This window comes from Miscanthus floridulus, chromosome 3 (assembly GCF_019320115.1).
Source record: "Miscanthus floridulus cultivar M001 chromosome 3, ASM1932011v1, whole genome shotgun sequence".
NCBI lineage: Eukaryota > Viridiplantae > Streptophyta > Magnoliopsida > Poales > Poaceae > Miscanthus > Miscanthus floridulus.
Genome location: NC_089582.1, coordinates 35,018,418 through 35,029,497, shown reverse-complemented (window position 1 = coordinate 35,029,497; position 11,080 = coordinate 35,018,418). Strand labels below are relative to the sequence as shown.

The following is an 11,080-nucleotide window of genomic DNA, read 5'->3' as shown; positions in this document are numbered from 1 at the left end:
CCGGAACACCTGGTCCCTAGCTACGTCGCTCGACTGTCCACATCCACATGCCGCGCTTGCTTGCTTCCTCATCACTCCCGCTGTTCTTGCTTGCCGTGCTATGAGCCTCCCCCATCGATCCACGCGTTTACCGTGCCCATGCATGCTCGTGGATGTGTTGTTACGTGCCCATGAATAACTTCTATCCTAACTCATTTACATACGAGTTGTTAAATTAAGTCTATTGTTTTTTATTCCTCGAATAAGCAAAAGATTTGCTCATCATTGTAATTAAGTAGAAGAATGTAACAATACAAACAATGCGCTTCTTACAAACACCCTAGGAGGTCTATATATAGGAACAGCCGGGGCTGCTGAACCGTCCTAGCATACGAGTTCAGGTTTCGATAAGTTAAGTCCATTGTTGATTGGATTCAGTGCGTGTTCATGCATGCAAAGTTTCCAAGTAATTAAATTATTGATTTTAAGATATATTATGATATATTTTGCATGTTATATTCTACTTTTAGTTATGCTCCCTCCGTCCTGAAACATAGCATTGTGACTTCTAATATTTGTACTGAAATATAGTGCATTTTATATAATGACTATGCCTAGATTTTGCAAAAATTGTTAAAAAACAAACCATAATTTGAGGTACGACGTACCCCCTATCCATATCGGTGCTTGCATCCCCCCAATGAAAGTATACATGGTGCTCAAAGGCACTTCCTTTATCATCATATTCTGGTACGAGAGGTCATCCTTGATTAATAATTATCTGCCTATAAGGATTTGATCACCATTGGTTTCTTTGGATGGTTTTCACACATTGCAGGGCACCTCCTTTTCGTGTAAGTAATCCTACATGGGTACACAATTATTTCTGAAGGGTTGGGAGATATGCCTTATATCAATATAAAACTTGGTTTTATCTTAGTCTTCCATCTTGAATCTTTTTTAGGCTAGACATAGTTGTATATAGTCCAATCATCTATATACGAGAGGCAGGGCACGGCAGCAGGGGTGGGGGAGCTGTAGTATGCGTCTAGGATTGGGCACACCGTGTTATGTACATGTACGGGTTAAGCACGCCCTCTTCCGGGCTGGCTGAAAGGCCGCCACGGCCCTGGCCCATGTTTGCTATCAGTTTTGATTCTAGACACATGTCAAATAGCGTTTCTATGTTCTGCTCAAAAAAAAATATATAGCTTTTCTATGTCAGTACTATGAGTCTATAACGACCAATAAAAAATTATAATTTCCCTGGTTGTTCTATAAAAACACATATATTAACTGTAATTTTTCTATCAGTTTTACCATATCATTGTGTTTATGGTAACCGACAAAATAACTGTATTTTTCTCTATCGGTGTGAATAATATTTCAGTTTCTAGTAGTGGTCGAGCAATTGCTATGTGTCCTTGGAGGAGACTCATAAATTTCTGAGCCCAGTGAGACTTGTATAGATATGCAGTAACCACATCCAACTCCATATCCAAATTAATAATAGCTTCGGTAAAGCTCAAGTACTAATAGTTTTTTAAAAAGACTTTGCATGGGAATAATTATATATTAACTAAATGGATACCTTATATTAAAAAGTGAACTTTGGGACGACAAATTGAGGTGTCACTGACATAATCATTTATCAGTGAGTGCATAGCTCATCTTATTGCCGGTTGCGCCTTTGCAGTTGGCTTTTGGCACTGGATTGATGTGCAAATTGATGAAGAAGATGTTGCTGCTCTTTGGCGCGTTCAACCACCGTCCACCATCCCTACTGCCCACTTCAATGCCTTTCTTCTACTTTGTTGTTGGCGTCTCTGGAAGCACAGGCACGATGTTGTGTTCCGTTCCCTGCCTCCTTGCTACACTCGCCTCTTCGCGGGGTGTCGTGAAGATGCTGAGCTTTGGGCATGTAGGTTGCCCCCATCAGATAGACATGTTGCCCATGCTTGGGCTTTGTTGTTCTCCTCCCCACCCCATGCTAATTTCTCCATAAACGACATGTAACAAACTGCTCATGTATGCTCCTTTTATGAAATGAAAAGGTGGGGATGCTCTCCCCCCCGAACTTCTCAAAAAAAAGTGAGTGCATATTGTACATATATCAATGAAATAATACACAAATTTTTTGACGAATGTTTCGTTTGAATGATATGATAGATTTGAACCGTGTCCATAGATACCACAAATGGTGTCAAAGACTACATGTTTGACTCACGCTTCATGTCATGATGGGTGGAAGAAATGATACGCTCAATGTCTGCTAATGTGACATCATTTGGTCAATATAACACCAACAAAAATCAACCATGCAAACAAGATGCAGTAGAGATTATCTGCACAAGTCAATAAAGTTGTTTATTTTAGCATAATTTTTATATATACATATGCATCCCTTGATCGAATAACAGTGTTGAATATAAGCCAGCAACTCGATCGATGCATGGGGGAAGCTTGGGGTTGGTCAACGGCGTCGTCGGTGTGTGGTCGTCCTCATGGATCAACCCCTGTGCATCTCATCCAGAATCACAACAAGAGCCGCAATGAATGCATAGTCCACGTGAGGGAACACGCTGACACTGTACGTGTCCATTCCGAGCAGCACATTTCACCAGGTGAGCTTACGATTCATCTGCAGCACCACCAAATGGCATACATGCATGCATGCATTTTTATTACTATCTCATCAACCCAAAAGTTTAGAAACTCCGAAATATAATCAATTAGCTAGCTAGAAGCAAGGGGCAATATATTACTTATATGCATGTTTTGTACTCACTTGAGCAATCATTACGTCGGAGTCGTCGTTGCCACGATACAAGGCACAAGACCTCTCCAAGTCGAAATAGCTACTACCCTTGATCTTGAAATCACATATATATCTGCTGCTCTGCTGTGGTGATCTGTCTTCAGTGGGAAAATGGATGTTTTCTTCACCGTGAAGAGCAAATCATTTGCAGCCGTGCTATCCCCTCTAAACACTTCCCACGTGTCAAGCATACTAAATACCTGTTAGTACGTACGCCCTGCTTAGCTTGTGAGGTGATGCTAATTAAATGCCTGAATCGGAAATCTCACTCAACCACCGTATCTATACCTTTCCCTTATTCCTATACTACCCTATCTGATCGCACAGACAGCCACGTCGCCCCTTTTCCCTGGCCATTAGATTTTCCAGCAACGGCAGGCTCATACCTCTACATCTCTCGCGTACGGTCAACGACAGGAATTAAAAAAGTGATCGGCAAAAAAAATCCGCCTCGCGAAGCTTCTTCGACGCTGCGCCGCCCGCGCCCCGGTGCCATCCGCCGCCCTCTGTGCCGCGACTTGCTGTTTTCAGTCCCTGTTCTCTTTCGCCTTGCTGTTTTCTGCCTTTCCGTCGGTCGATGAAATGCTAGACCACACCATCATAGCTCGATGAAATAATTTTCAGTGTTCAAATGGAGCTACCCCTGTATCAGCACCTTCTCCATTTTTTGTCATGCACTCCTTTGCTCAGAATGTACATATACTATACCAACAGATATTTAGTGATTCACAGGATACTATGCTACGTATATTTTCCCCACTACCTTATGTTTGGTACTGTAATCAGCACATGGAGGGCTATAAGAAAATTATGCAGCCTTAGATTTCACTGACAACTCCCAGTTTACACACATTTAATCTGCTGCTGTAATTTGGAGTGCATATTTTAACTTTTACATAATGCTTCATGTATTGGGTTTCTTACTTGGTCCTTCTATGATTTACAACGGCATCAAGACTTCCTTTCCCTGCTAATATGCTTACTGTTAATCTACTGCAGTTTGTATCAATATGGACTCTTTTCAGTGACATCCATACTTAACTTTACTCTACTTCCTTATTACTACCATCTTGCTTAACTTCAATATCCTTATTATCAGATCATGTGCAGACCCAATATCGTTAGTTGTACAATGCCGGTGAAGTGTTTCATTTTCATGTTACCTACTGAGGTTTTGGGATTGTGCAATGATGAACTTTTTTTTAACAATGAGACAATGCAACTCTGCAATAATGATTCATTATTCCATTCGCTTCTCCATATATTCTTTATTTTTTATTAGTTCCTGCATTTCTTTGCGATGGACTTCAGATTCATTTCTTTTTGTTTCCATATACAGCTTCGGTTTGAGTTGATGGATTCTTTAAAGACTGCCCAGGATTGGAGAATTGTAGATGTGCATACCATGGTGGACTGTACCTCCAAAGGCTGCAACTGAGACCTGGCATCCATATCTATACAGGTTTTGTAGTTTTCCCATCTTATATGCCCAGCTTTCAAACAAAAAAAAAAGTTTTTTCCTACCTGAAGTAGTTTGACTTTGTAGGCAATAACTCTGACAGATTGCCATGTGTTCCTGTGAATGTTTACCTACCTCTATACTTGCTGATGAACCTCAAACTATGAAGTATGAACCTAACTACAGTCTTCTTCTGTACATGATTCCAATAGAATGCAGTTTTCAGAAAAAAAAAACATATGAACATTGCAAAAAAAAATGAAGATTTTGCTACCTGTACATTCATAGGTCCTTTGTGTGCATATTGCTCCTTGCCTCGCAATATAATAGATATATTTTTCCCGGTGATATCTAAGTTTCTATGTCTTATAGTCATAATGTAATGGCTGATATGATTATGCAGAAATTTATAAAGGAATGCATTGGACAAGGGAATAGCTTCGGCCACGACGACCCTACTTCCACACGTAAGTTCTTCCATCCTATGCCTCCGTGGGTTCTGCAATGTTAATATTTGTGTCTCGGAATTAATCAGGTATTTTCTACAAAATAAATGCATAGGCCACACAGCTCCTGCAAGGGAAACCCAAAAAACAGTTACTTTGTGGTCCGATTCAGAGCTCTAGTGGGGTCAGATTTTTTTTCTGCCTCTCATCTTGACCCCGAGAAAATTCAGCTATGTTTCGTACTTACTACACGGTGGTTACTACAATATGCACAAATTTTTGCATTAAAAAGTGTAACCTTCTTGCTAATCTGATTTATAGGTGGTATAGTATCAATGGATTTATTAGGCATGACAACATGATTTTTTAATGAAGCACTTTAGTTGGGATGTCATATCATATTTCAGAGGAAAAATGTGCTTTAGTGTTTGTCGAACAAAAATGCTATCCTAAAATTAAGGCCATCCTGAACTGCAGAGTGCAGAGAAAATTTTTGGATAAAACATTTTTAAAATGAAAACAGTAACATGCATTGCTTTTGCCGCTACAGTTTCAAACATGCAACCCATTACTCCATGGTGCCCATCCTATTTTCATCGGCCAAGCCACCTATGCAGCTCAAATTTATTTGCATGCGTGGTTCCAGACTATCCTGCTATTGCATAACCTCCATATATCGCCTACAGCATTTGCGCTTATTTGCAAAACAATAAAGCCCGACATCTTGCACATTTTCTATGCCTTGCCCTGAAATACATGATACATGTTTTGTGGCATTCATAATTATTCCATGACTTATAATTGGTGAATTCACGTGAACATATCTGTCACATACCATCAACCTAATGAGTTCTTACTGATTTGGTTTATGCTGCTGCCATTTTACGTCGATGCCTACATATTCATTTGCATCTAGGTGCCACTTATGGCTTATGTTGCCTAAAACACATGTGAACCATTCGTAGAACAATAAAACCTGAGATGAAATACATGGCCCTTTTTCCAATGTCATTTATGATTCCATCCTCTTTAGTTAGTGGATCCATATGAACATATGTGCCATATGATGGAATTAATCATTTCTTCGTGATGTGGTACATATTACAATCATTTTAATTTAATAGTACATTGCTCAGCTGTACGGCTAGGATTATATGTGGCGCACAATTTTAATCAGAAATATTATTTACCTACTAAAACATTTTCCTTACGTGCCAATCCACACAGCAGCTTGTGCGCCCATGGCAAACACCAGTCCAGGGAAAACCTCATCTACATCGTCCCTTGCTTGCAAGTGTTCAATATTCTTCATAACAACAGGGCACATCTGCATGAGGACAGGCGAAGAACCGTTATGACACCACGTCAGTTTTTTTGTTAGTTTTATGGATTTCTGTGAAACGTAAGTTTCAGGATAATTATGGTAGCACATTTCTAACTGATATCCCCTCACCTTCTTATGTGCTCTCTGGTGCTCCAGAGTAAATGTTGGTTGTATCATTTGCCATATTTTAAGTTGTTGATATGAGAACAACTGGGTCACCTAATACAATACCATTATAGCTTACCAATTCTTTTCTGCGTATGTCCTTTTATTTTTATTACTTCCTGCAACTCTTTGTGATAGAGTTCAGATTGATTTCTTTTTGGCTCCCCGTGCTTGGGTTTGAGTTGCTGTATTCTTTTAAAAATGCCTATATATATCACAGATTGGCAAAGCACAGGCAACAACTCAAGAGGTTTTATTTTTCCTCTGAAACAGACACATTGTATTTTATAATGAAAACATTGCACATTGTCATGCTTCCTAGCCCGCGCAACTACGCGGGGGTTATACATTTATTTACGTATATGTTGATGCAGTGATAGACCAAGTCATTTCTACATATCCGGAAATTATTACTGCAGGACCATCATCGCTGATTAAAAACAAACCGGCAGTGAAAGATTGTCACCGCCGGTTCTAGAATTCCGAGGCCGCTGAGCAATGATTGAGGGAGATGAAAAACAGCAGCGGACACAGGGAACATTGTTGGTTGTAGCCGAAAACAGTTAGGGCAACTTTAGTGTGTGTTCTAAGAGGGTGCCAAGAGGAGAGAGAAGCAGCTAGCAGCAGTGCTAAACGTTGGAGCGCGGGGGTGCCAAGCTAACAACCTTAGCACAGGTGCAAAATTGAGTACCCGGTGCTCTGCATAAAAAAATATTTCTCTCGTAGTTTGCTTCTTCCCATCTTGTTAGTGTTGCACGTGGTGGTGTTGCTGCATGGGACCCACTATTAGCAAAGGCAGGTGGTGTTGGACGTTGGAGAGAAGAAGAAACCTTAACACCCCCTATGACATGTCTTGACTTAGCACCCAGTGATACATTACTACACATCGGTTGAAGCCAACAATTAGCAAGCATTTATATACAACACATATCACTATAGTTTCTATTCACGATTGCCCATGATGTATAACTGTGTACGACTATCGGTTCTTGGCTGCAACTGGTACTGATATTCCAATATCACTGCTTTTTTTTTTTGGATCGGACATTGTTTTGTGCACAACACATATGTTTCAAATATATAAACTCGTCATAAAAAACTAGATCCAATCTAGGAAGAACTAGGTGGATTTTCATTAATCATTATCATTAAAAAGAGAAAATATAGGCACCCAAATTCAAGCGAAGAGGAGTTTTGAACCTGCGTGGTTGGGTGCACGATCACACATTTCACCCAACCAGTTGAGCTAAATTCACTTCTCCATCTAAACTCACCATGATTCTTAAACCATGCAATGCCTCCCAATGAGCACTCTGTGCAACCACTCCATTCGTGTTGTTTGTTTGGTGCTGGTAGTAGTAAGTAGAGAGACAGACTTCCAACATTTTCATGCACATATGCGAATTAGGATGATGCTATACTTTAGAGCCTAGGATTTTTTTTTCAACAACCAATATCTGGACTGTAATATCTTGATTGGATGATCATGCTCTTTTCTTCTTTGTGCTTACAAACTATGTCTTCTTTGTCATGTGCCCGATTGTCTCATATATACTGCCTACTCTATCTAACTGCAACTTCTTCAATGGTATCATATTCGCACCTACTGCCATCTGTTCCACTAGCTTGGCTTCACTATGCCTCTCTCACCACACAACCATCATCCTTCACCACTTGTAGCCAGCGACATTCCACACGTTAAACCATCATCTACCTATCTCTTCCACCTAACATGCTCGCTCCTCTTTCCTCTTCTACCACCTCAATGGTATCTTGTGGTTAAACTTGTCCTTGCCCCCGTATGTTCCTTTAGCTCGGTTTTACCATGGCTCCCCTCCACCCACAACCAATGGTATCTTTTTTCTCCAGACAACCTGCTACCTATTTCTTCTAACAAGCATGTTGCCTCCCCCAGTTCCCTCCCCTTTTTATCCTGGATTTCACCATGGACCCTAAAAACCTAAAACCTAACTTCACCCAAAACAACTCACCCTAGATTTGAATGTCACCTAAAATTCTTCTTCTTTCAGGAACTAGTTCTAGAGTAGGAAATAAAAGCACTAGGCCAAATAATAAAACGAAAATGAAAAATGGGCCAGGCAATATCAGCCCAAAAAAGCTTGTGGCCCATGAAGAGGCAGCCTGCTATGTGGGCTTTAGCAGGCCAAAACTCATTTTGTGACGTTTTTTTCCTACCATGTCAGCTTTTGATCCTACGTGGCATTTGCCCATGTGGCAAGGCCTAAGATTTTGTGACATAAACCAAAGTCATAAACCTATATGACACTAAAATCCATTGTCATAAGCTTGTGACAATGAATATACAAATGTCACAAGATCACTTTGTGACGCTGATTTTTTGACGTTTGAATTTTCGTCAACTGAAAGCCATAAATCTTAAGTTGTGACAATAATTCCATATATTTTGGCATAAATAGAATGTCAAAAAACCACACATGTCTTGTAGTGGTGGGAGCTGGCTAGGTAGGGTTGGATGTTGTATAGTATTAAAAATTGAAACTTTATAAAATAGAGACGTGCAAATTTTCAAAAAGAATTATAAACAAAAGGTTTAAAAACTCCGAAAAAGACTATGGGAAACCAAAGTATTGGAAAACTACAGTTTTAAAACTTATTGATGTGCAAAACCATGGTTTACAGAAAAAATGAGGCTAGAGTGGAGTTTTAAAAACTCCAAAAAGACTACAGGTTTAGCAATACCATTGGATTCAAAACCATACAATTTGTTGCATCCAAACACTTTATGTTACCCTAAAATCAAAGAATTTCACAAAACTATGGTATTTCTTAAACTCTAAAAGTACTTTGCATCCAATCAGGGTCAACACTTTTATCAATACTATGGTATCCAAAACTATAAAGTTTATTGCATCCAAACGCTTGTATTTTATAAAATCAAGGTTTTTTTTGAAAACTCAAAAAATAACTTGAACTCAAAGGGTGGTTGACTTTTTACTCCATTTATTCCATATTGTAAGTCATTTTAGCTTTATCCTAAGTCAAAGTTATCTAGCTTTTACAAAATTAATTTGTTACAAGGAATATACTAACATTCCGTTGCATGGTGAGGAGGGATATACTCCATTTATGCCGAGAGGAAGAAACAAAAGGAAATGCGCATGGTGAAAATCGATCCGCCGTGTGTAACGTTACCTACCTTCCGTTGCATGGTGAGGAGGATGGCCCGTCCGGCGGCGTCGTGGAGCACCCGGTGGCTCCGGACGCAGAGAAACGTGTCCTTGGCCTGCAGCACGACGTCGCCGTTAGCGTCGTCGTCGGTGACGGTGAAGTCGCCGCCGGAGAAGCTCATGTACTTGGTCACCGTCAGCGACACCACGTGCGGCGCGCAGAACTGCGGGGACACCACCGCCACCGCCACCGGTGCCGGTGGCGGCGTCAGCGCCAGCGCTGATGAATTACTGTCGTCCAATTCCATCGAGCTCGATCGCGCACCTTGCCACTGGTACACCAGCGCGCCAGCGCTCGCTAGCTTGCTGGATGGGGCGGGACGAGGATCGGAGTTGGCCACGCGTTGTCGCTCGCTGCCCGTCCTCGCAGCTTAATTTCGCGTGTTTTACCTTGTCCCTTCCTGCTTGCTTCCTTGAGTAGACACAAGTTGACCAAGCAAAGTGTGGATGTGGACTATGAAAAGATCTACTCTATAGTCACGTTACGTACCCGATCAGCCAACAATCTAGCGAGAAACGAGAAATTGGTACGAAACCGCATGTGCTCTTAGTAAACAAAACGTCTAAATTGGCTACCGTACGTCGACTATTAAGGCCCCCATTCGTTTTCGCTGAAAAAACAAGTCGAAACGCTGTTCTGGCTGATTTGTTGTGAGAGAAAAACACAGTTTCGGCTGAAAAAACCAGCTGAAAAGTACGGATTATAAGAGAAGCGAACAGGACCTAAGTGCATGCGTCGCGCCCACCTTAACTTTCTTGTGCTATACCGATAGTTGATTATATATATATAAGAGCAGAATCCAAATATAGTGTTGAACAAGTAGGCGTAACGGTGGAGTTCTATGGTGGCGAACTTAATGGAGTAAGTTATTCTGATCCTGCTACTGTAAAAAAATATGCGCGGCGTGCTCAATTAGGGGAAATTTTTGAATTAGATCGAGCTACTTTGAAATCAGATGGTGTTTTTCGCAGCAGTCCAAGGGGTTGGTTCACTTTTGGTCATGCTACCTTTGCTTTGCTCTTCTTTTTCGGACACATTTGGCATGGCGCTCGAACCTTGTTCCGAGATGTTTTTGCTGGTATTGATCCAGACTTGGATGCTCAAGTGGAATTTGGAACATTCCAAAAAGTTGGAGATCCAACTACAAGGAGACAGGCAGCCATATATATATGGCATATGACAGATATAGGTCCTGAATCTTAATAATAATTGGAAAAAAAATTAAAACGAATTGTTAATTGTCTGCTGTCCAACTTTCTCTATCAACTTGAAATTAAATTTCAGTTGATCAATGCATGCCATCCAAAACCACCGAGTACTACAAGTGCTAAAGTATCTGTAGTGACCTGTGAGAAGCCGAATTAAAAAATTAAAGCTTGTTTGGCGGCTGGCCACTCCAATGCCTCCCAGTCGTAATTCTGAAGATTAGCTGTAAGGGCCGGTTTAGATTGAAGCTGCTAATTTTAGCCAGCTAAATGCAGTTGCTAAACTTTAGTTATTCCTGTTTAGATGGGTGGACTAAATAGGACTAAACTAGACAGCATGATATGTAGAATGACCAAAACACCCCTAATTAAATACTAACTCCTACCCCTAGGAGATTTGACGCGCTGGACACGCTGTTGGCCGCGCGCGCTAGGAAGTTTGGCGCCCTGGCACCCCTGCTCTGCTATCTGGCA

The 11,080-nt window shown here is 40.8% G+C and overlaps 1 pseudogene; it reads right to left on the bottom strand.

Annotated features, from left to right (window-relative positions):
- Positions 1–2,488: 2,488 nt before the first annotated feature.
- LOC136543509 (protein LURP-one-related 15-like) lies at positions 2,489–9,648 on the bottom strand (annotated as a pseudogene).
- Between the last annotated feature and the right edge of the window lie 1,432 nt (positions 9,649–11,080).